The sequence below is a fragment of the Lissotriton helveticus genome, chromosome 9 (assembly GCF_964261635.1).
Source record: "Lissotriton helveticus chromosome 9, aLisHel1.1, whole genome shotgun sequence".
NCBI lineage: Eukaryota > Metazoa > Chordata > Amphibia > Caudata > Salamandridae > Lissotriton > Lissotriton helveticus.
The window spans coordinates 537,207,800-537,234,578 of NC_136070.1; the positions used below are offsets into that span (position 1 = coordinate 537,207,800).

General features: G+C 44.7%; 1 protein-coding gene across 1 annotated transcript in view; it reads right to left on the reverse strand.

The window, feature by feature from the left end:
* The window catches only part of LOC144781513 (inositol-trisphosphate 3-kinase B-like), a 944,304-nt gene extending 938,124 nt beyond the window's left edge, over window positions 1-6,180 (reverse strand). Inside the window, exon 1 of the mRNA XM_078660403.1 lies at window positions 5,906-6,180. The gene's annotated coding sequence lies outside the window, so the exon portion shown is untranslated. The remainder of the gene's footprint in view (window positions 1-5,905) is intronic.
* Between the last annotated feature and the right edge of the window lie 20,599 nt (window positions 6,181-26,779).

The window sequence follows — 26,779 nt, forward strand, 5'->3', positions numbered from 1 at the left end:
TTAAAGAATTAACTTTTTGTAAATTTGTATACAGAATTTTTCATTTTCAATCAAATTAAAATAACAGCGTATATACTTCACTATTGCACAGTATCGTCACTTCGAATTTGTATGAGATTATGTCCTGCTCACGTATACAATACAACTTATATAATAGCACAGGTCATTTAAAATTATTTAGTTGTAAACATATCATAATAGTCACAGGTAGCGTACTGTACATTTTTGCTTCACCAATCCACAACTTGAATGCTCCCATACTGTGGCGTAAATTGTTTTCACTGCAGGTAGCATAACAATATTCTGTCAAAAGTTAAGAATTTGCCTTAAAAGGTGCACGGCTTTATAGTTGAATGTTAGCAAGAATTGGTGGCTCTAAAATACCATTAAGAGACTATTATCCGTTGCGAAGCTTCAAAGACGGCAAATACATTTTCGTTAAGTAGCTTCCCTTCCTGTACTGGATTTCTAGATGCCTCTTTATCACTCTTCATAGTTAGTAAACATACCTAATCTATATTGCTGTTCATGCAAACACAAGACACATTTACTTCTACTTCTTTTGACTACAGGCCTACTAGTTAGTATAGGGTGCTGAGACAGTTTAGATTGTAATGCGCAATATGTAAAATGAAACATCAAAATCTATCGGAACCAACAGGGAAGAATATTTCTAGGTTGAAAATATAGGAAAGGGACCCAAAACAGAGCTTACTATTCAGAGTACCACTTTTTGAGGTCAAAATGAACCCCGCAACGAGCCAACCAGTATGGACTGAGGGATTTCTCCTGGTTCCAGTAAATGGACAGCTGCACCTGAAAAACCAATACGAAGTGTGCAAACCAAGGTGGCAAGAACCAGTGGCGTAATGCAACTTGAGCCCTGCGTAAATGCAGGAGGACCCCAAGTTCCGGACCCTGTCCGGAGCTCTCAGGCCAGGAACCTGCCGGTGCTGGGGGAGGTGGAGCTTGCCCCCCCCCCGCACTGCGGTGGCGTTGGTTACGCCACTGGCAAGAACCATCTTTCTCAACAAAGATTCTTTCATGCTGCGGTGTGAGAGCCTTCCACACTGCCATGCTCAAATTGCTATAATTAACTGTAGCAGCTACTGGAAACAGGATTGGAGGACTCCTCTGAATTAAAAACATCTTCATCAAAATGTCTGACTTAACAACTGTTACTATTAATAAGGTAATCAATAGCTCGTTCTCAGGAGGAAGGAGAATTTGCAGGTGCTGTCATTGTGCAGTATTCCGGAGAGCAAAGATCAAGTAAAATTCTAGTCACTGGATGAGCTCAAGATTAAGGGGGAGAAGCATCCCATGGTGGGAGACCAGAGGCAACAATGGCATGCACTAATAATAAATGAAGGTCTCACCTAAAAACCAGCAAGGAACCAAGATTGGAAAGCAGTTCATGCCCTGTTGGGCTGCATAAAAGAAGTTCTGCAGGCAGAGTAAAAGGAACGATTGGGAGCTGTTGGAGCAGTATATTGTCTTTCAGAAAAAGAAGAAATATTATTTAGCCTAGCCCAGAAGAGTCCTAAATATTTATTTATGCAATCCCTCTCATTGGAGTTCTTCAATGCCATACAGAGTGTCACAACATAAGGATGACTTACAAGACCAATATCATCAATATTACTCAATTTTGACTTATGCAGAATCCAAGATGACAGCTCTGTGACGGGAAGCGTTTTATGGCGAGCCCTTGTGTCAGTGCAAGATGATGGTTCCGCACGATCCCTTAAGTTAGTGCATTATGGGAGATTGGAGCAATGTGGGTATAGGGGCTGCAAGGGTCATTATGGGAGAAATCGGAGCAATCTGGGTATAGGGGCTGCAAGGGTATCTAAGAGCTAAACTGGATCAGCATTTTGTGTTTGCTTGGGTACAGTGGTTGTAGTATGACTACTTAATCCCTAGTAAGTCAAGCTGGTCTGTCTAAATGAACGAATCACCACTAGTAAGTGCCTGTGTTAAGGGAGGATAATGACTATGCAACAAAGTCTGCAAACTTATGGAGCAAACCGATATGAGAAGCTCTTCAACCTGCATGGAAAATTCCTAAGGGGCACTGACCCAAATGATTACAAGAATGGGGCTGTCAGACCCCATACTACATGCACAATTGTTGAAGTTCTGCTTTTTAAAACTGCTAACGGGGGAGGGGGGAGAACTTCAATAAGGTTAGAAGTGGCTTAAGCAAGAGCCAAAGACCCAGTACAGGGGAAGCCAACTGGCTTAACATTTCTGGCTGCAGAAAGCTCTGATGGGTCCAAATAAAAGTGGAAGGGATGGTCCGAAAGCGTCTCTATCATCCTGTTTAGAACAAAAATGACAGAAATAGGGAATATCAGCAGATGGACTGTGGTGACTAGCATTGACAGAAGAAGGGAACATACACCCAACAAGGCTTCCAAATTGCTCTTACTGTTTGACGAGCAAATGTTATCCATCTGCGCTAACGCTGTGATGCGATTCAGAAACAAACAGAATGATACTTTTTTTTTTGCATAGCTCCATTAATTCAGTAGGAGAATAATTAATTATGTAGTGGAGTTTTGCTAGCTACTTTTATACTGGCTGTTATCATCGTGGGATGTTCTTCTGCCTGTATGTGAGATGCTGTTTTTTTCCACTAGCTCTTTAGAGCTATGCATTTGACGGGCGACTTTTAAGGGGGCCATTTTCAGGGTTGCCTTTTATGGAGTTGTGATTAGGTTTCTTGCCTTTAGGATAATTGAGTGTAGGATTCTGTGGCGTTCGACTGGCTATTTTTAGACGTGCATTCTCATTTCCTGGCTGCTGTTTAGATACTATGATCTATTTTTTTGATTTTTGTTTAACTGTTTTATCAGCTGTTTTTAGAACGGCCAGACATTTTTCGCCCACTTATAGTGATTTTGTTGACTGCTCTTTAAGATGAGGTGGTTTTTTTGAGTGTTTCTGCCGTGGTTAATTGTATCTGACATTGCACATCTGCTTTATTATTATTTTTCCTTTATGATTTGACATTTTACTACTGTAATGTTTTGTTGACTGTTTTCATACTGAGCGCTTTACTGGTTTTTAGTTAGGGTCATTAAAATTATAGGACACTGGAAGACCAGCTAATTTGGCAGGAATTAATACACAATGATGCAGGAAAAATTTTGCTGCACGTTCTCTGACTGTTATTATCTTGTTTTGTAATTTTAAAACATTTATATACAAGCAGGGAGAAAGCCAATATGCCTTTCTTTTTGTTAAGAGACGTGTTAACTTGAAGTTTTTCTGGGTGCTCCCTCCAGATGTCCCAGAAAAAAAATACATATAAAAGCAAAGTCTTGGACTACACCAGTATGGAAGATAGTAGTAGAGCCCCGTTGCTGAACATACAGCATTAGGAGAGGTAAGGCGGGCTATCAAAGATGTGTTTCATGAAAAGGAATCATAAAATGGCGTTTGCATCTCTAAGTGAAAAAGTTAGAAAGCAAAAACAATACATTGCAAATTTGATGCTTTTGACCATGGCCAGTATTTCATGATGGATTTAATAAAGTCAATGTATGCGCAGATGTTCACTTCTGTAACAAAAGAAAAACGCACTTCCAACATGGTTTCAGGCCAGCAAAGTGAAACAAATAAACGAGCAAAAGACATTATTGAACTGTGACCTATCTTTATGACAGACTAAGGAATGCATTTTTTCTTTTTAGGAAAACAAGGGGGACCCAAAAGGTAGCTAAGGACCAAGGGTATATGCTATTTCAAGAGCGGGCGGCAAGAGTACCCTGGCGGATTCTCGCTGTCCTTGCCTATACAACCTGACATTGTTCAGAACGTGCGGATCTTCTTATTTTAAGACCGCCCGGAAGGACGTGCAATTCTACCACATCTCTCGACTTACTGCAGATCGTTTGAATTCTCGCGCAAGTTAATAACCCAACTTGAACAACAGTTCGAAGCAACTTATGCAACGTTAGCGCTACGTTCCCTCACTACCGAGGCATACTATTTAAACCAGGCAAAATAATTTATCTCTAGTCCTGATGATGATCCGTTTTTATTAGAGCAATGGATCGAAACGTCGTCGACTTTTTTAAGTGGACATACATGTAACTATTGTTTATTATTGTGTATTGTCTACGCTGGAGAACACTACCTACACTGATTTAAAAGTGTCCAGGTTGCTCAGTTTCTTTGCCTGTAACTCTTTCTTTGAATTCTCTCTATAATTCCCTCTATTACTCTGTCTTCCTCACAAGTACGGTACAGGACTGTGCCCTACTTCCAGTAATTATTGTCTTGTATTCAATTTTATTCTTCTAAATAAATCCCTGGTCCGGCTGGACAGGAGAACTATATAGTAACTATTGTGTTCTATATCATATATGTTTATATTTTCTAATGTGCTTAGGACCCTTGTCTCTTGAAATAGACTAAGGAATGCAAACAGCACGTTTCTGAAAACAAAAAAGTCATAAATCAGCAACTGAAATCTCTCTATACGAACACAGTAAATACATCATACACTTGCTTGGAAATACAAGATACACACATTGTCACAGATGCAGTTTAAAAAGGGACTTATTGATGCTCAAAAGGATGCAGCAATCAATGTAAAGAAGGCACAGGTACCTCAGGGAGCTACTCAATCATGATTATTGCTGTATTTTACTACTCAAACAGTAGTCAGAGCCCAGTGTCCTTACTTAAAAGCCAATGGCAACTTTGCTATGCCACTGATGCCCTATCACTGAAACCTAATGCATCACTAATGGTAAATGCAACAGTACACGAAATGGACAGCCCATGAAATCAATGGCAAACCAAAAATAAAAAAACATAAAAACGAATGAAAGGGGCAGACCCAAAGCCTACACTCTCTATGTAGCTGTCTTTATTGTACTTTTTGAACAACTGGTGTCAACTGGATCATACAAGCAGATAAAGATTTCTGAAGCCAAATCTAAAATGGGGGCCCCCAATGCTAGGCAAAAAGCAAAGGTTTATTAAGAAAGAAGAATCTTTGCATTAGCCAGATACTGTTTAAAATGTTACTCACCAACAAATGATTAAATTGCATCCGAGTGCATAACAGCATTTTACTAACAGTGCCCCTTCTATCACTCAGAGTAAAATATTTATGGAAAAGTTATAATTTGCACTTAGCACAAAAAAGACTATATGTTCACACTTATAATAAAAGCTGCTCCTCTTTTATTATGTGTATTCCGGGGATGATAAGGTTTCTTTTCAAGCACAGACAAAAAGCCAGTCCACATTTCATCAATTTGGGGCATTATTACTGCCTATGTAACTGTTTCATCTCATCGGCACCAGCTTGATACCAGGCTGTAACGACCAAAAGATGAGCAACTAAGATTTGTTATGGGTCTGCCATTGTGTTGCAACTGACTTTGAGCTGGAAACATGTTTTGTTGAAATCAGTAAACTATGCAGCAGATGAAGGAATACATTGGCTAGTATAAAATAAATCCAGAAGATTGAAAATACCGCAGAAACAATAATTTGAGAGACCCTGCATAGTGTTGTGCAAATGTTATATTGAGTGATATACTGATTATCCGTGTTGAGACTGAATACGGTTGTGATATCTTGTTTAGCCGTGAGCGAACCAAGTTGTGAAAGTTATCCCCAAGATTGTTCTTTGGCTGTTTCAGGGCGGTCTGCTGTTTGGTGACTAAGTTGAGGATGGTCTGGCCACTTCCTCAATGAGTCTGTGATCCGTGTTATTTAGTTGTCTATTCTAAGATTGCAGGAGTCTGAGCTGGGCGTTTTCTTGCGAAATTGTTGGTTTAAATGTGTGGCGTCATTACACTGGCTTGCAAATTACCGTTATTTTCTCCTCAAGCGAAAGGATCAGAGACATAAAAAGCGGACTCATATGTCCACTCACCTGCAGCCCGTCTTAATTATTGGCCCTCGAAGCCTCTTTTCTCTGGGGATAAGAACTTCAGCTGCCTCCTGGGTTGGACAGAGCGGCGAACTGCGAGGCTCCACGCAACGGCGAACCTTGGGCTCGCCAGTAAAGGCGAATTACAAGGCGCGTCATCACTCAAGGTATTGTGTCCCCCGCCGCGCCACGTAAGAATCCTGCTTCCCTCACAGAACCCTTCCCACGCGCCGGCTGCTCGAGACACAGTGACACTAGCGGGACCAGCAGAGTGCGACAACGCTGCAGCGGGGCGTGGCCATCACAGGAAGGAGGCGCTGCTGGCCACTCCCACGCCTGCTCCACCCACCTCCTTACAAACTTTTGTTTACTGAAAGCCCAATGGGCGTCTCGTGCGCCTCATGGAGGCGTCGGCTCACCTGGCCTCATAGAAGAGGTCGGGCACCTGCGTGCGAGTCTCTGCCGACCGCAGTCAGGGATAGTGACAGCATCGAGCTAACTTTTCTGATTGTCAAGGTATAGACTAGCATCAAGTTTGGCTTTCTTACATTATATGAGGTATGGCCCGAAATTAAACATCCACATTGTTTTTAGTTTGTGTTTTTATAGCCCGATCCAGGCTCAAGGGCATTAGAGCGTTTTTCAGTGAAACCAGACTAAGTTACACATTTATTTGGGCAGAGAGAGAGATATGGTGATTTGCCCAGAAGTAAAAGGTGTTGGACCATGGTCAGGATTGAAGCATTTTTTATTTTATTTATTTTTATTTATTTAATGCGATTTTATATAGCGCGAGCATTACCCAAAGGTGTCAGGGCGCTTTACAAAAGAACCCGTTACGTTACATAAGGACTTTGGATTATATGAGTTACATAAGAGAGACAAACAGGAAAAAAATTGCAAATGTGCCAGTGGAGCAAAAGGAGGGACAAATTGCAAATGTACAAGTTGTAAAGTCACTCAAGGAAGAGATAAAAAACAGAGAAACTAAAATCACATAGGAATGCTAGTAAGTACAAGGTCTACTACATATGCTAGTGGTTAGATATAAATATATATACAAATTGCAAATGCACTCAGGATTACACTTTAACAGCGATTAGGCTTGGACAATTATATATTACATATTTACAGAGCAGGAAATTCTTGCCATGGTTCCACTGTTTTGTAACCACAGTAGCTGTGGTCGGTAGCCACATCTCCTGTGTTATCTCTGCGCCCTCTTCTTTTTTTGTGTTTGTTCAATGCTGTTGTTCTGCCATATCTGTTAGGTTTTCATTATGCAGATAGGCGGCATCTCTGTTAGTATTGGTTGCGTGGTTATATTCATGGTGCCCCTCAAATTTACTGCAAGAATGATCAAATACGTCCTGTTATACCATCCTAGATGTCAGCATTCCATTCTTTAAGCAGGTTTCTTTTTTTATAGCTAGAAATTGCTTTATTTTCGTTTCCCATTGCCTTCAAATTCCCCCACTTTAGTGTAGGTTAAGGCCTCCCCTGCATAACACAAAACACATTTGTTGTATACTGAAGAAGAAATCCACTAGATCTGGTAAGTTTCCAAGAAGTTTATTGTAAAACAATAAATCCAATAGGTGAGCCCATCCTCAAACGATCTCCATCTGCGTGATTCTGTTACTGAATGGCGATAGAAAGAGCAAAGACAGTAACAAGAATGATGGAACATGGAACGCCATTTGCAGGATGCACTGGACATTCAAAGGATTCAGGAAAGAACTAAGCGCCCGCTAGGGCATGCGTCTGTAACAGAGCATGCGTCTGGCACAACAAGAGCATGCTTTACAACACATCTACCCTATTTCTAAAAAAACATGTTTTAAAACATAGTAAATTAAACCATAAACCCTTGCAAATATGAAGATTTTTTTGAAACTCTACCATATTTAGTAATGACATTTTTGTTGAAAATCAAAGACCTCTCATCACAGTTAGTATTGTTGATCATCCTTGAATTTCCTTGAATGATGACACAATCCTCTGCCCTGGTTTGGTGATTATCCAATTTATCCCTATCAGTGAATATCAGTGAGATGTGGTCTGGCGGTTTGATATGCAAGAGTAATCTGGCAGCGGAGTTCTGAATCCGTTGTAGTCTTTTCATGGTCGTTAAAGGTGATCTGTGGTAGAGGCTATTGACGTAATCGAGTTTGGACAGACAAGGGAGATGGTAGCTTGGACCTTGTGTGGAAATCCCAAATGAGGGGAAATTCGTCGCAGCGTTTTTATAGTAGCAAAGCTTGATCTTGCTAGTATAACCATTTGGGCATTCATCAACAGCTTGGAGTCCATGGTCATTCCGAGGTTTCTTACTTCCTTCGATACCTTAGGCAGTGATCCCAGTTCATCAGGCCATGCGGCAAGCGGGTTGTAATTTTGCCAATCGCCACACATGAGTATTTCAGTTTTTGAAGCATTCAATTTGAGATGGCTCCAAGTCATCCACTGATCCACGGCTCTGAGACAGCTGAAAATTGGTCATTTTCCAATGTCTTTGGGGCATTCCAGTTGAAGGAGTATTTGCGTGTCATCTTCATAGTTGTAGCACGTGAGGTGAAATTTATTGATCAGTACTGGTAATGACTTCATGTAGATGTTGAAAAGCATGGGCGAGATGATAGAACCTTGAGGGACCCCTGCTTTTGTGGAGTACGGTTTGGACGAGAAAGGTGGGGTATGGATGACATTAGTTCTGTTTCGAAGGTAGGACGCGATCCAGTTTAGATCAGTTCCCTCTATGCCGGCTTCATAAAGTCTTTGTTTCAGAGTGTCATGGTCAACCATGTTAAAGGCAGCTGAGAGGTCCAAGAGGAGTAGCGCAGCAACCCCGTTGCGGTCAACTGTAATCTTTAGGTCATCCCAGATGGCAAGGAAGGCAGATTCAGTGCCTCTTACCGGATGGAATCCTGTTTGGAAGTCTGAAAGTATGTCATTCTCTTCAATGAATTGTGACATCTGGGCGAACGCTGCTCTTTCTATCAGTTTGCCCAGGAAAAGTCCATTTGTAATGGGTCTGTAGTTGTCAGGGTTCAGCGGGTCCAAGTTTGTTTTCTTCAGTAAAGGGCATATGTATGACTTTTTGAGTTCTTCTGGAAATATTCCAGTAGTTAAGGAATCGTTGATGATTCTTCTTACTGGAGTGGCAGCAGAGGTTGTTAAAAGAATTGTCTTGAAAGTGTGTGGCGGACAGGGGTCAGAAGGGCTGCCGGCAGGCCTGCTTGCTTTGACTAGGTCCATAAATTCATTGTGTGAGATGTGTTGGAAGGAACGTAGAGGCTTGATTAGAGCATTCTTGGATTGTTGTTTTGTACAAGGGTTAGTGCTGGTGCTTTGTTTCTGTTTTAAGTACGAGTCCAACGTGTCTGTTTTGTCCGTGTAATGATTTGCCAGTTTGTCTGTGAAATCTTGAGTAACAGGATGAGTTTCTTCTAGGCAATTTGGTTTGAGAAATTCATGGAGTATTTTATAGAATTCTTTATTTGCACATTTAGCGTTTTGAATTCTGTCTGAATAGTACCTTTTCTTAGCTTTTTTGATAGCCGACTTGTATAATCTGTTAATTTTCTGTAGGTGAAGTTTGTCTTGTTTGGCGTTTGTTTTGAGCTTGGTACGTTGCAGCTTTCTAATTTGTTGTTTTATGTCTTTTATTTCTTTGTTTCTCCAAGGCGCTTTTTTTCTTTTGTTCTGTTGTGTGGTTTTGAGTGGTATCAGGATGTCAAAAGCTTCCTGTAGCCACTCATATAGATTTTGAACTGAATTTATGGTTTCCAGATTTGTACTGGATGTTAATTGTGTTTCCAAGTGTTCCTAATTGAGTTTGTTCCACGGCCGATAGGTGGATGGATGTAAGGTAGTTTTAGGTGAGTCGCTTAGAGTTGTTTTATGTTGGAAAGCAAGCAAGTGGTGGTCTGACCATGTGACTGGAGTTATAGTTTGATAGGTAACTAGTTCAGTATTAGCAAAAATGACATCTAGGATATGTCCAGAGGTGTGTGTCGGTTTGTGGACAATCTTTTGCAGGTTCAATGCGTCTAGGCCGGTGATTATTGTTTTTGGATGGGTTATATTGGGTTCATCAAACCAAATGTTAAGGTCACCCAGCACGCATAGGTTGGAGTGTATTGTTATCAAGTTTGACACTGTGTCTAGAAGTGCGCCTGGGAATGTTGCCTTGCTAGGTGGAGGTCTGTAAAGGAGCAGGAAGTTACAGGAGGAAGAGGGTGTAGGATTGCATCTTGTTAGAAGAGCCTCAGAATTCTTTATGGAGATGTCAATTTTAGTGATATGTATTGTTTGCCTGAATACAACTGCTAGACCACCTCCTTTTTTGGCTATACGATTTTGGGTGATTATTTGATAGCTTAGAGGAATGGCTTCATGCAGGATTGGAGCCATATCCTCTCCCAACCATGATTCAGTTATGAATAGTATGTCTGTTTTTGCATCGGTTAGAAGGTCGTAGATGTGATATTTGTTTTTAGAGAGGGGTCGAGAATTTATTAGTAGACAGTGTAGAGAGTGGCCTTTGGTGATAGTGGGACTTTGTTTTGTAGAAGAGTGATCAGTATTGTGTGGGTTTGTAGCAGGTGTGTTTTTAGTGCTGGTATTAGCTGTATTAGGTTAGCAATCGTGTAGCTGTTCTGTACTGTGTTCCTCATCCAGCATGCTAAGAAGGCATTTTGATGGGTCTGCATGTGTATGTGTTGGAGATGGTGTTTAAGAGTGAGTTGGAGTGCTGTTTTGCTTTTGTGGTATAACATTGTTGTGAAGTAGACATGGGGAAGCAAAGTTGTGAGATGTGGCATGTTGCTTATATTTTTTGCGTGTGTTTAAGGCGGAAGGTGTATGAGTCAGGGGAGGTGGTGCAGCATGTGGGTCATGTAGTAATGTTCTAAATTGTCCAATGGATGAGAGGCGGTTAGAAGAGAGGTGCTGTATTGCTGTATCTGTGTTAGGTGTGGTGGAAGAGTGAAAGTTTGGCATTGGAGTTTGTTCCTTTGTGTGGTTTGTAAGGTGGGTATATGTATGTATTTTGTGATGGTAAGTATTATGAGGTGTTGCGCTTTGAAGATCTTGTTGTGCTGGTGTGTGTGATATCTTTTGCTTTTGAGGAGTAGTGAAAAGGGGTGCTGATGTATATGTTTCATGCACTGGATTTGGTTGTATAGTATTGTTTGTGAGAGGAGGTTGTGACGTAGAGGGGGTGGTGATGTGTTTATGAGTTGAGTGTATGTTGTGTGTAGGAGGGAATGAAGTAGAGGTGAGAGTGTTTATCTGAGACTGGTTTGTTGCAAGAGTTACAAAGTGTGGTGGTGTGCAGTGTGTGTGTTTTCTGTTAGTGTTATTATGGTAGAAGGGAGAGGAGGGTGCTTGTTGGACAACTGATGGAAGGATCATTATATGTTTGTTACTGATAAAAGGTGGTCTGTTAGGTGTAATTACAGCAGGGAGAGTGTGTCTGAATGGGATGTAGTTATGTATGGTGTTGATTGGCGTTGTGTTAGTGATGAGTGTATTGGTCAGTGGTATAGGATAGAGTTGTGTACTGTTTGTAGGTGATGGTGCATATGTGTTTTAGTTGGGATAGTAGGGTGTGAAGATGTGGTTTGGATGGGTTTGTGGTGCATGCTGGTACATTAATCTGTGCATAGTGTTGTGCGTGGTGTACATTTGGTGTGAGTGTGTTGCTCTGTTTCTGGATGTGGATGGTGTGGGCTGGGTATTGCTATATAAAAAGGGCAGCATTTCTAGCCCTAGTCCCGACCAGTCTCGAACAGGCTCAAACAGGCAACTGCCCTTGTCCTCTCTGCCCTTAACAGGCTCAAACTGGCAACTGCCCTTGCCCTCTCTTCCCGTAACAGGCTCAAACAGGCAACTGCCCTTGTCCTCTCTGCCCTTAGCCTCGATGCCCGGGCTGAGATGCCCTAAGTCTGGCCTTTTATAGCCCTAGTAATGAGGTGACCCCTTCAGCCAATGGGAACCCTAGCCCTAACACTATCCAATCACAACACTAGCCCTACAATCTAGAACCAATAGGAGACCAGGACCTTACAGCCAATCTTAGCCCTAGTCCAAGCACCCAATCACTTTCAAAAACCCTGATCTCTACGTCCACTAAAGGCCATAGCCCTATCAGTAGTCCCAACCCAGGTCCAAGCAACCAATGGTACAGGTAGCCCTAGTCCCTACTTCCAATAGAAAGCCTAACCCTACTCTTAGTCCCACAACTAGTCCGGCAACCAATCACACCAGAAGCCCTAATAGCTACTTCCAATTAAAGGTCTAACCCTAGCCCTAGTCCCACCCTACTCCCAACAACCAATAACATAGGAAGCCCTAGTCCCTACTTCCAATAGAAATCCTAACCCTAGCCCTAGTCCCAACCCTACAATGATTGAATCACAGACCCAGAAACCAATAAGAACCCTCCAATACCCAACTAATGAGGACATTAACTCTAATCCAATAGAAACACCAGATACAACCACCAATCAGTGTCCACATGTACCAACCACTAGCAGACCATATAAGGTCCCAGCGACCTCAGACAAGGTTTGCTGGCCAGGGAGTTTGAAGCTGCTTCTCCTGTTCAGAATCTCCTAGGACAGTGTTTCCCAAACTGTGGTCCGCGGACCCCCAGGGGTCCGTGACACTTTCCCAGGGGGTCCGCAAGCAGCAGTTTTAAAAGCACTTAAAAGTTCCTTGAATAATCTGTTGTTTTTGGGCAACAATTAAAGTGGCAAGATAACTCCAGTGATTAATGTACCTGCTGGGGAGAGATGCGTGTTTTGTTCAGTAGCAGTTTTAACTCATCTAAGATAGCTCAGAGGGTTAATATGCCTGCTGCAAAGAATGTGCACCATGCATATAAAAAAATAACAGTTGTTTATGTGCATAGCTCAGTGGGTTACTGCTTTGTCACAGAGATTCTTTTGTTATTGTGCAGTCTATCAGTTACAATCATAATCCAGCACCTTCAGCTATGACCTGCCATCAAACAGCAGAATGCAAACTGCATGGTACAAGTTAGTATGCTATCTTTTTCCCCAGCATTTCACAATTCTCACATTGCCAAAAAGGTTTGTTTGGGTAGAATTAAATTGTTATAATTAAAGTAAAAACTAACCACTATGTTACATTCTGAATCAAGATTTTGTGCTTTTCCAGACCAAGCACTCTGAAAACATGCTCACCTGTATGGATGACATGTTAATGTCCCCTTTGCATTATGTAACAAAACATTTTCTATACACTGATTTACACACGTACGATTTATTGTCCCTATGTGTGTGATGTAAAGTGCTCTGACACCTACACTTGTATGAGAGATGCTATAAAACAAATGAAATACATGTGACAGCGGGGCTATTGAGAGAAGAGAGGCACTTTGTTGGAGGGTGATAGTGAGGATTCATACAAGAGCGCCAAAAAGATTGTTCTATTGGTGCATAGTGAGGTTATCATTTACTATGCTTTAAAAGCAAATACAATTCAATATATAATGCCAAATGTATTGCAGAATGCACCATTTTCCCCCATATTTTCTTGGTGGGGGCGCCCCTCAAAGTTTGCTTTGCAGTGGCCAGGCTCACTCACTGCACTCAGGGGCCGATTAGGATGGCGGACGGATCGCCACCGCCATGCAGGCGGTGACGATACGCCCGACATCCGTGACGGAAACACCGTTTGCCGCTTTTACGCCCCGGTCGCCTTGCGGCCGGGGCGGAAAAGGGTTCATATGGCTGGCGGTGTCTTCCAGACACCGCCAGCCATATTAGGATGGCCTTATGCAGATGCCTTTCCGTGGCAGCAATGCCGCCACGGAAAGGCATGCGGTCTTTACTTTAGGGGTTCCCTGCGGGCCCCCATGGTGAAGGCGAGAGGGGGGGTGGACATGGGGGGTACCTGTGGTAGCCCCCTGCATTTGCATACACAAAGCGGCAGGCACCGCGCGGTGCCTGACGCTTTGTGTATGCAAATGCATGCCTGCATTTTTAACATTGCGGCGGGCGGTGCTTTCAGCACTGCCCGCCGCAATGTTAAAAATGCATGATGCGCTCGCCAGTGTGGCGGGCGCATTATAATAGGCATGGCGGGACCGCCGCTCACGTGGCGGATGGTCCCGTTTTCCACAGGGATGGCGGGCGGGCAAAGTCCGCCTGCCATCCTAATCGGCCCCTTAGTACTGGGACTGGCCTGACAACATTTGCCAGGGCTGCATTGGATTTCCAGTCTAGCCCTGGCAGGAACCTTCATTCTGCGAATTAGAACCAAATATTGAAAAGATAGTCGCCGAGATGCAGCACTAACCATTCCATTAAAAGTTTTCGATTTTGCTAATTCTTCCTATGTACAATATTAAGATCTTTAGAGATTCGAGTATTTGTTTGGTTTACACAAGTGTGTTTTCATTTTTCAAACTACTGTTTTAATGTTCGAAATTTAAATCATACAAATTGTTTGGGGGTCCTCGGCTTCCAGTAGTGACTCAATAGGGGTCCTCAGGAGTCAAAAGTTTGGGAACCACTGTCCTAGGAGACAGACAGGCTCAATCCACACTTTGGACTTCTGCAGGTAAAGGCTTCACTAACTTGAAATCTAACAATACGATTTGAATAAAACTTTACTCCCTCTGCTGGCCAAAACAACGAAGTGCACAGGCCCTTGTAAACACAGTTTAAACAGCTCACAGAAGCACCCTCTGATGTAGAATATCCCTGTTGCTGGGGGGGGGGGCAGGGGGGCTGGTTTCACTGGCTTGTGAACACAAAATGGTGGCTAGGGGTGCACTGTTTTAACATACAGGTCTTAGCACAGAGCAAAGGAGAAATTTGGAGGGAAAACAGAATTGTCACCAAGGAATGAGAGGGATAAACTACAGAAGTTGTTTCAAGAAATGGACCAGGTACTTAGGTGAAGGGGGGCTTTGCGCACCAACGAGTATTTGGTATGTATTACGCAGTGGTTATGTTGGAGTGGTGCTGCTAGGAAAAGGGGTGACCTGTACAGCCCCTTAACAATGTAATGCGCCAAGCACATACATATAAATTTGTGAGGAGAAAGACCTGAGCACACACAAACTTGATACAAATTGTAATACATTTCTTTGATCTTGATTATACAACAACAACGAGGGACAGTTGGTAAGTACAGCAATAATATTTATTGCGCCAGCCGACACGTGTTTCATTGGAGTGGATTACCCGGACTGGGTTGGAATTATCACCAGTCGTGGGGGACTACCCATCATTTCCATTTGGAGATAGCCCTGAAGATTTGGAGTGTAAAACTACAGAAGTTGGACTGTAAATCCCACAATTCAACACGTTAAATGGAAGCAATCATGGGCAGGGAAAACCACAAGTTTAAAACACAAAACAGGTGATAGAATATGCAATCACAGGCAGGTCAAACTACAACTTTAAACTGTAACAACCACAGGCAAAGACAGTAATCACAGAAAGGGAAAATCATTTTTTAAATCAAGGCTGACATCGTCTGACCTCGTCATACCCCCTTCCACCACCCGTGGAGGGCAATGGTGATATCTAGTGTTCTTTTTAAGAACTATTGTAGTCTGGCCCTTCCTTCCCTGTTAACCTTTACCATTCTCGGCACACTCACGGTGTGGAAAAGGAGCCTAGGATGCCCGTCCCCAACACGGCCGACAGTGGTGACTTTTTCCCCCCTTGCTGATCTTTTACTTATACTCACAAAACCCTGCCAGGACTGTGCCTGACCTCAAGAGGACGTCTGGAATTTTCTCGGTCCATGGCCCCCGCACTATTCTAACACTCCCCCGAGTACACTTGACCCCTACCCGGACAGCGGAGTTCGAGCATGTTGTCCGATGCCCGGTGGAGCCGCTCTGTTCAGCTAATTGAGGAAATCGGCCATGTTTCATCCTCTGACCGTCACCTGCCCAGTCGGACAATGGACACCGTTTCTCCCCTTCTCCCTGTCTCGCCCTCCCCCCTGCATATTTCTGCCATTCTGCCTTCTCCTTTTCTCCTTTCTTTCCTCCTTTCTGACCGATGCCCGTGGGACATTCCTAGACAGCTATAGAGGAGACTGGCTGTGGATTTCCTCCCTGGCATTTACCTACCCTTCCGGTCTTTGGGCCGATCTTCCCTCTATCTCTTATTCCATCTTCCCCCTCATCCATTCCCTTCTCACTCCCCCTCTCCTCCTTTCCCTCTCTACTTGTCTCGCCCGAAGTACACATGATCTATACCCTGACAGCGGAGTCCTAGCCTTTTGTCCGACGCCCGGTGGAGCTGCTCTGTTCAGCTGATGAGGAGATCGGCCTTGGTTCATTCCCTGACCCTGACCGTCACCTGCCCAGCCGGACCTTGGGCACAGTTTCTCCCCTTCTCCCTGTCTCGCCCCCCCGTCGTATTTCTGGCGCCCTGCTTTCTCCTCGTCGCCTTCTTTCCAGCTTTCGATTCGTTACCCGTTGGAGCTTCCTGGAGAGTTATAGAGGAGACTGGCTTTGGATTATCTCCCAGGCCGTCACCTACCCACTCGGTCTTTGGGCTGACTTTCCCTTTATCTCTTTTCCGTCTTCACTCTCGTCCTCTCCCTTCTTTCTCCACGTCTCCCCTTTCCCTCTCTATTTGTATCCCCGGACATTGGACACAGTTCTTCCTCATCTTTCTGCTATGGCTCCTTCCTCCCCTCCTTTCCTATAAATTCTCTCAACTTCGTTGTTTGTTTACTGTACCTTACTATGCTATTGTAACTGATGTAATTTGTAACGCAATGTTCCTCTGTTATAGCACTCAGATACCTACAGGTCTAGCCAGCGCCCTATAATCCTTTTGATGTACATTTTAATGCAATGTTCCCCTGGTTATGCGCTCTGATACCTCCGGGTCTAGATAGCGCTATATAACCTTTGCAAATCAAATAAACTAAAAACTGGTGTTTCCTGAACGTTGAGACCTGAGCAACATGGCGGATGACCGGTGGAGCAGCTTGACAGCTGATGAGGAGATTGGCCCTGGTTTTCCCCCTTGACCGTCACCTACCCAGCCGGACATTGGGCATTGTTTCCTCCTCATCTCCCCGCTATTACTTCTTCCTCCCCTCCCTCCTACGAATTATTGAATCATTGTTTATGTGTACTGTACCTTACTATGCTCTTGTATCTGATGTAACTTGTAACGCTACAATCCTAAATGTAAAGCACTCTGTTACCCTCTTGGGTCAAGTTCACGCTACATAAAACTTTATAAATAAATAAAACACAGCGACCAAGATATCTTGCTCCAAAAATTAATTTATTGTCATTCAATTGAGGGCTATGACGCATTTCGGCAGGATCCCCTGCCTTCAGTGGTAGAAGTGGGCGGGATCGGAAGGGCACGCCGTGTCCCTACTTTTTAAATTTAACTCAGTCCGTTCCCCTACTTCTTTATTTTAAAAATGTGTCCCATGACGGCAGGGATGGTCTGAATGTAAAAAGTATTGCGTGATGGTCCAGCCCTGTGTGATGCAGATTGAGGAAGGCCTCTGAAGTTGCCACAACCTCCTCCCCCTACCCTTCTGTATCAGAGGCCAGGAGCATGCCCAACAACACTGTAGGAGAAGTGTTTCACTGTAGGAGTAATCAATCAGCAGCAAAAACAGCTTCCTTTGGTGGCCCTGCTGCTGCAGTGATTTACACCTCCTTTAGGGCCTGATGTAGGTAATCCCAGTTTACCGACTCTTAAATACCGAATCATACCGATTCGGTATTTAAGAACAGGTGAATGGGATGTAGGTAATTTTTCGTTAAAAATTACCAAATCGGTAAGTTTAGGTAATTACCGAATCTGTATTTACCGATTCGGTAATTGCCATTCATTCCTATGGGCCTGGAGGCCCATAGGAATAAATGTCAATTACCGAATCAGTAAATACCGATTCGGTAAAAGGGGGAAACATTGAAGGGTGGCAGGGTGTCACTTTGACACCCTGTTGCACCCCTCAATTGGGTATGGGTGCACATGTTGCAGACATACATGCCCCAAGGGCATGTGTGTCTGCAACATGGCACTGTTGGAAAAGCAGAAAAAATGCTTTTTCAAAGGTTTTCATTATTTACCACCAACTTCTAGTTGGTGGTAAATAACAAATCCTTAACTGAGGAATGCACTAACTTGAGTGCTCCCTACATCCTGGATTCGGTAATTTACCGAATCGGTATGTTAAGAATTTGGTATTTTACTGAATGCTTAAATTACCGATTCGGTAAAATTCCGAATCCTACAAAAAATGCCACCTACATCTGAAAAGCCCCATACCGGTCGGTAACGGACGAAATTCGGTAATTTCGGCCATTACCGACAGGTATTAGGCTTCCTACATCTGGCCCTTAGTGACGAGGCCCCTTGCCTGCCCCCACTGTGAACAACACAATGGTCACATCAGGATGCATTTTCGGCACCACCCTTGACCTCATCTGCTCTTTATTTTGGGGCTCACCCAGACTGACGACGCCACAGGGAAGGAAGAGCATTACAGGTGTGGAATTTGTGACAGACTGTGCCCAAACCTTGGCGCTTTTAAAAATAAGCATTTGCAATGCAATAGGTCTCGCATTTGCGAACTTTTAAACTATTGGCATTGTTAATGACAATGCCTTTTGTTTATCTGTTTTCAAAACCAACACAGATAAAAGGTTCCGCACTCACTGACGGCTGGCGCTCCAGAATCCAGATTAGATACCAACTCGACCGGAGAAATTGGATCTCCTTTGCAACTATTTAATTACGGTGTTTCATACTTCAGAATTGGCCCGTTTTAAGTATTGTGGCAGTCTTATCTATCTTTTGAACTGCCCAGGATGGGTGGACCATAGAATAATATTTCCTTTGGCCCTCGTATGCGCTCACTACAGATTCTGGCTATCATCGTGACGATCCAGTATAATATACGATAATACAATAGAAACTTCTTCAGGGACAATAAACAGAAAATAAATTGGAAATTCTACGATAAAACAGCACATTGAGGTGTCTGTACCAGTGTACCTTCACCATTTGTCTTCATCAATATATATTTACACTTGTGGAACATCACTTAGCTGCCTCGCTTCGTTAGCCGTTAATTGACGTCCGGCCCCATTGGGCTTGGTTTCATACAGTACAAAAAGACGAGGACCTGATGAAGGCGATAACGCCGAAACGCGCATAGTTCTCACTACCGCCTTGCCTCCATTAATATCTGTCTATAAGTTGTGTGTACTGTCTTTTTTTTTTTTTATAAACATTTTATTGTTTTCATCACAGCAACAAGGTGCAACAATACAGCATACAGTAGATTCGGAACAATTTCAAATGTAGCAGTGTACAGTTCTATATGAAGCATATCGAATCTATGTCTCCAATTAGGCGTCAGTAGTAACATTCCCGCCTCCCTCATCTCTCCCCGCCCTTCATTCCCCATCTTCATCTGATCCATCACTTTCAGTCTCCACAGGCGGATCACAGATACCCCCCCCTATACTCATTCCAGGCTCCCCAAATTTGAGACCATTTTTTGGGGCAACCTCTATTAATAAATATTGCCCGTTCAGTTATCATATTCTCCTCCATGTTTATGCACCATGCTGAGAGGGAAGGCCTCTCTGCCCCACCCCATTTCTGCGCTATGTTCCTTTTCGCTATCACTATTCCAAGTGTGACCCAGGTTTGCCCATGGCGAGTAAGGCCATTGGGTTCCCATATATTCAACAAACACCTACGAGGGTTAGGTAGTAGTGGAATCTTCAGTACCTGAGACATATTCCGCATCACTGGGGCCCAATAAGTTGCTATCCTAGGACAGTCCCAGATCGTGTGGTAGAATGTACCTTCAGTTCCACCTATAAGTGAATGACGTAGCCTGTTTAGGCATATATTCCGTCAACAGTCTATCTTCCAGGGGTGATGCCTCCGGAACATCTGAGCCAGGGGGAAGTATTGACATTAGGGCATGTCTGATTTGTGTATATCTGTAGTGTTCAGAGGGTGCCATGTCATATAGCTGTTGGAGACGTTCAAACGGGAGCACCTCCCCATCACGCCATAGGTCACCCACAGTCGATATTCCTATCTCATCCCATTGGGTGAAGCCCTTACTGTTGCGAAGTTTACCCAATTTTCTGTTGTCCCATAATGGAGTAAGTCGCGTTAATACCCCCCTCCATCCCAATTTTGTCTGCGCAGCATGCCATATAAGCAGCGTGTGTCTTAGGGGTCCTATCTTCGTCAAAGCCAGGCTTCTATCGTATAGGGGAGAGAGCATGGTGCTGGTGCCGAGCTGCGCTCGATCTGCCTTGTATGCCGGATCTGAGTGCGGGACATGTAGCCAGTGGTTAACCACCTTTAGCTGTGCTGCCCAGTAGTAGAGCTGTGTATCAGGGAGCGCAATTCCGCCGTCATACCACCCCCTCACCAGTTTGGTCTGTGCAATGCGCGGCGGTCTGTTGCCCCATAAGAGATTGGAAACCTGGGCTTTGATAGCTTTGAAATAGGGGGGTGGTACCTGATACGGTGTGTTCTTGAGAACATAGAGGAAGCGAGGCAGCGCCATCATCTTGAAAAGCGCTGCTTTTCCTAACAATGTGAGTGGTAGCTGCTCCCAGTGGCGCACGTCCCTTTTAAGCCGTTCTAGTGGGGGTTGTAGGTTTTTTGCGTAAAATTCCTTATCTTCAGTGGTGATATGAATCCCCAAATATTTGAGTAAGCTGCCGGCCATCCTAAGGGGGCAATTATCAGAGAGGAGTGGCGGAGGTCCCTGTAGTACGTAGAGTGTGGATTTCGACCAGTTAATAGTGTATCCTGAGGCTTTACCGTAGGCTGCATATACATTTAGGAGGGTCAGTATAGAGCGTTTTGGGAGGGTTAAGTAAAGTAACAAGTCGTCGGCATAGAGAGATACTCGGTCCTCCCAGTCCTCCGCCCACTTAATGCCCTTGATCATTGGTTCCCATCGTAACCACGCCGCCAGAGGCTCAAGCGCCAGGGCAAAAAGAAGCGGTGACAGCGGGCAGCCTTGTCGCGTGCCAGGGGGAAGTCGCGTGAGATGTGACCGTTAGCAGTATCATGTGCCAATGGTTTGGTGTAGAGGAGTCGGACCCATGATATAAATTTGGGGCTGAACCCCAAGTGTTGCAGTACCGCGAATAAGAATGGCCACTTAACCATGTCGAAGGCCATGTGGGCATCTAACAAGAGTATCAGCCCGGTTCTCCTATGTGTTCTGCTCGGGCCATTACCCCATGTAGTCTGCGTAGATTCAATGCCGTGTTTCTGCCTGGCATGAAGCCAGACTGATCTGGGTGTATAAGTGTTGTGAGGTGTGGCGTGAGATGTCTGGCCAGTAGTTTCGGCAAGGTTTTTGCCTCTGCGTTCATAAGGGAAATGGGTCGGTAGGATGAGCACAACTCTGCTGGTTTACCGGGCTTCAGGATTGCTACAATTGTGGCAGTGCGTTGGTCCGGGGGCAATTCGCCCCTCTCCAGACTGTCAAGGAACATCTGCAGCATATGAGGTGCCAAGTGATCCGCCACACTTTTGTAGAATTCGACTGGGATCCCATTTGGTCCCACCGCTTTACCCGACTGAAGTGCCCCTATAGCCCCCGTCAATTCATCTAATGTTAGGTTGCCCTCTAATTCTGCAACTGCCTCAGGTGTCAGTTTAGGCATGTTTAGATCTTGAATATAGGTTAACGCCTCGGTCTCAGTCATGTCAGAATCGGAAGAATAAATCGTGTGGTAGTGGTGTGCCAGCGTATATACTATCGCACGCGGGTCAGCAGTGACATCGCCATCCCCAGTGTAGAGCTGCGATATCCATCTGTTGCTTTTTTCCTTCCTTTCCAGCCAGGCCAATAACTTCCCTGCCTTGTCCCCCACCTCATATATCTTATAGCGCATGGCTTGTATTTGTTGTTGGGACAGGGAGGTGAGATGCTCTTTATGTGCGAGTTGTCGGTGTTTGAGTTCAGCAGCTGTGTCAGGGGTGGGGCTTCTAGCGTGTGAGTCCTCAGCTGCATCTAGTTCGGATTCCAAGCTATGTAATTCTGCCTGACCCTCCTTCTTATGTGCTGTTATAAGTGAGATAGCCCTGCTCCTTAAGACCGTTTTGAAGGCCTCCCAGAGGGTGGTGGGTGAAGTAACCGAGCCCATATTCTCGCGGAAATATTGGTCAGTCCCTTTTTTAAGCTCTCTCCTAATGTGGGGTATGCGTAAGTAGCCAGGGTGGATTGGGTACATCCAGCGACGTGTTTGTTGGAAGTGTATGTACTTGAGGAAGAGCGGGGAGTGGTCGGAGATGCCCCGGGATCTGATTTCTATGGTGTTGATATTCTGCAGGCTACCCATGGATCCCAAGAAATAGTCAATCCTATTGAGGCTGTTGTGTACTCCAGAATGATATGTATATGGGTGATCTGTAGGGTGGGTTTGTCGCCAAAGATCTATTAAGCCCATTGCCTCCAGAAAGCTCTGTAATCGCGTTCCACCAGTTACACCCGCCCTCTCCGGGATTCTATCCATCGTGCCATGCAGGGTCGCGTTAAAGTCCCCGCCTATTAAGAGTTCTCCCTCAGGGAGGCTAAGTAGAAAGTGACTGAGGTCCGGGAAGGCCACATTATGCAGCGCCGGGGGGACATACACTGACACGATATTAATGGGGCAGCCTTCCCACTGTGCACTGATCGCTGCAAATCTCCCTTGGGTATCCGTTTTGGTACTAAGCACTATCAGTGGGAATTGCTTTTTCGTTAGTATGCCTACCCCACGTGAGCCTGATGTAAATGCTGAATGTACGACCATTTGGTATCCCCATCTATCCATAGCTTTAGTGGCTGTACCTGTGAGGTGTGTTTCTTGTAATAATATCACTGCTGCACCTGTTCGTTTGATACTCTGCAGGACTATCCCTCTCTTTATTTTGTCTCCCAGACCCCTCACATTCCATGTTAGTAGCGAGAGAGTGAGTTGTGTGGTATCAGTGTGCCTCAGCGGCTCAGCCCGCCGCACCTGGGACATTGACATTTCCGCCATTTCTGCCCATACTAACGTCCCCAAATAGGATCAAATAAGAAGCATGCTCCATGATACATATTACACCCGTGCTGTCTGTATGCATATACTTAAGAAAACTTTTGCATGAATGAACATAGAACCTTCCCACCCTCCCCAACCCCCTCCCTGCCTCCCTGCCCTGCGGACTCAAAACTGCCCGCCACCCCAACTGAGCAGAGTGCTTAATACCCAACCCTGAAAACAGTACTTGCACGCTTGGGAGCGGGAAGCAGGGAGGATACAGCTCCCCACTCTCCAGAGTCTGCCTCAGCAAAAAGTCACCGTGTAGTTCACGCCCAGAAAGTAGTCAAGGTCCTCATTCAGCCCACACGTCGCTCAGTCTCTCCTGCGAAGGGGCGCTTTCGTCCTGGGCAGCACCATCCTTCTCCGGGCTATCATGTCGATCACGAGGTCATCCACTTCTAGGCGGTCTGCCGTCCTTTCCCGCCACTCTCCAACCCTCCAGCTAGTTGTGTGCTTCCTCCGGTGATTTGAAGAACCACGTCTTGCCGTCTGCCACAACACGCAATTTAGCTGGAAATAACATGGAGTATTGCAGCTCACGGGCCCGCAGCGCCTTCTTTACCTCCATGAAGCTCCTCCGCCTCGCCGTAACTGCCGCTGTGTAGTCTGGAAAAAATGTGACGACTGAGTTGTGAACCTTAACTGGTGGTGCCACCCGGGCTCTTTCCAATATGACGTCTCTATCCGTAAAATTGAAGACGCGGGCTATCACTGGTCGCGGAGGTGCTCCAGGTTTTGGGCGCCTACCCGGCACCCTGTGCACCCGTTCTACTGAAAAAAAGGCAGAGAGGCCCTTCGGTTGTAAGCGCGACGTGATGAGGTCCTCTACATACAAGTCCATTGCAGGGCCGCCTTCCGATTCCGGGATTCCAGTAATTCAAACCTTGTTGCGGCGGGAACGTCCTTCCTGTTCATCGAGCTTTGCCGCCATCCGTTTATGTTCTTCTTCCAAGCGCTCGACCTTCTGGATAAGGAACGCAGAGTTCTTAGAGAGGGACGTAGTCACCTGTTCAACGTCAGAAATTCTTGCCGTCATTTTGTGGAAGTCGGCACGTAGGAAGGTAATGTCTGATGAGATGGAGCCCACTGTCGTTTGAACGCTATTTAGTGCCACCATAATGTCCTCCAGAGTAACCATGGGTCCCCTTGCGCCGCTGCATCCTTTTTGGGTGGATCTGCTTTGCCTGTGAGCGGCGGGAAGACTTTCGTATAGGCATATTGGTCCAGTTTGCCCTGTTGGTTCGCACGGGGACCCCTACCACCCATGTTGCTGGTGGCTGTGGCCTCAACTGTACAGACTTCAGGTAAAACAAGCTACCGGTTGGCGATCCACAGTTAGACAGTATTATGGGAACTGGGCTGCAAGAGTATAGTCCACAGTTGCTGCAACACCAGGGGCGAAGGAAGAGTAAGGTAAGGTAAGGTCAGTGAGCTTGGGGGGCGTCTAGAACCCCATCAGTCCCAAGGCCCGGCACTGAACGCCTCCAGGCACAAGAAGGAGTCCCTCACTCCCAGGCCCCTCCTCGCGTCTCACAGTGCAGATGTCCAGGCCCTTCACATGCGTCACAGCGCAAATGCTCGCTGAGGCCTGCAACGTTTTGTCCTGTGAGGCAACAATTGCGGGAGATATTACCGTATCGATAGGCCCTGGACCCTGCTTCGCCTCCCCGGACCGCGGGGATCACATCCGCCCGAGGTTCTGAAATGTCGGCCGCAGTCTGACGTGGCCGGCCGTTCTTCTGCCCCGGATGGAGGAATTGTCCTCAGGTCTCCGCTGCGGCCCCCCAAGTCTTAGTGTGTTCCTGCAGGTGACGGGCGGCGGCCGGTGCACCTCCGCCTCCCCTGGTGTCTCGGGTCCGTCTTCGGCAGTCCGCTCCTAGTAGTGTCCTGTGTGCACCTCCGTGGGACGCCCTCATTAATCGGGGCCGCGGCTTCCGTGGGACTTGTAGGCCTCACCTTACAGAGAACGTCCGGCACATTGTGGGTCACTCCCGGGATCCGGAGGCGGGTCAATGGAGGGCGCACTGTGTCCGATGTTTATACGGCGACTCTGGGTTAACTTTAGACTGCGGATACTTGTCAGGATTAATCTGGAAGCGATCCTGTCCCGGATCTCCTCTAAGCATTGGCCATTTCTCTTGGCTGCTAGCCACGCCCCGTGTACTGTCTTTTTAATCATTTTTTGTAATAATGAAACAATTTCCTTTTTTGACATGACTGTTTATATACTAAGACAAATATAAAAAATATATACTTTAAAGAAAACATGACGAAACAACAAAATAAAATAATACTCAAGTTGAAATGATGTGTTGTTACATATGTCATGTTTATGTCATACTTGATTGAAATGAACTAGTGGGCGTTTTTCCTTCAAATTTATTTGTATAGTTTATTTGACTTAGCTATAGACCTTTATCTACAGAGTTGTCATTTACAATGCCAGTAGCTCAAAGACTCGCAAATGCGAGACCTATTCCACTGTTAATGCTTGTTTATGTTTGTGAAAAGCAACCTTGTATACTGAGCGCTGTTTAATAAATTCAAAGTTAAAAAAGCACATACAAAGAAAATCACAATATACAAGTAAACACAGCAAACAAAGCAAGAATTTAAAATGTACACAGAACACAAGGAGTTCCCGTACTAATTATTATGATCTCTTTCCAACTGCACCAACCCTTCTAAACCTACTCATGAAGAAATGTACAAAATCTGCCCTCAAAAAACAATTACAAACACATGATCAGCGGTTATTGAACTGAACTGCCTCACTGCACCTCTATTAATTACAGATAGTTTCACTGGGACCCAGTTAGAAGCATTAGGCAATGCAGTCGTTAACTGCAAAGAAAAAGGTTTAAACGGTGACAAAACCCCTCCCCCAAGAAGAATGAACGTTGTCCAGCTGGATTTTGGAATAGGCTGGAAACAAAATGGAGAACATCTAAGTTCACTGCAGCTCCACCTTAGAATTGGGACCTATTAGTCTATATTGATTTAAACTAGTATTTATGTTCAACCAGTACAAATTCCCTTCTTAATTACATACATTCTTTATTTTATACATTCTGTATTTATCATATGTACAATAATACACAATAAACAACCGATAGGATGTAAATGGATCCAGTTTAAACCTCATCATACCTGTTCAAGTATAACAATTTATAATTGTTCAAGTAGAATTTTCACCACAGTCAGCCACCTGACTACAAACTAACAATTTAAAGCTTAACAAAGGTTGTTTCTAAACAAGTTCTGACAATTCACAGAACTACTGTATGAAATAGGAAAGTATTTGTTTAATGTGGTGACCACTCTGGCATGGCATACAGCACACAAGGTCTGACCGCTCCCCCTGCCCCAGGAAACCCACACAAAATAGTGAGCCATCAGTCACACATAGGGTGAATTACAAGAGTCTTTCAAGCCTAGCCCACAAAGCAACTCGGAGTCATTCCCTTCTACCTCACCGAACGGGTAGTGGCTTTGAACACCCCTATTCATTCCATGAGATCAGCTAACCATCATCCTCTCACTGCGAGAAGCCCTGTCTTGCCCTCCTATGTGCTCCCTCAAAGTTCTAACTCTTTTGACTACTCGGAAGTCTTCCATGGAAATAAATGTCTTCCAAATCACATCAGGGGCACACTCTTCCTTATGTAATTCAAATAAATGAATATCTCACTACACTCAAAAGAGGCCTTCAACCTTCCACCACTAGCCCAGTCCTTAAATGTAAGTATGTATATATAGTATATAACAGTAAG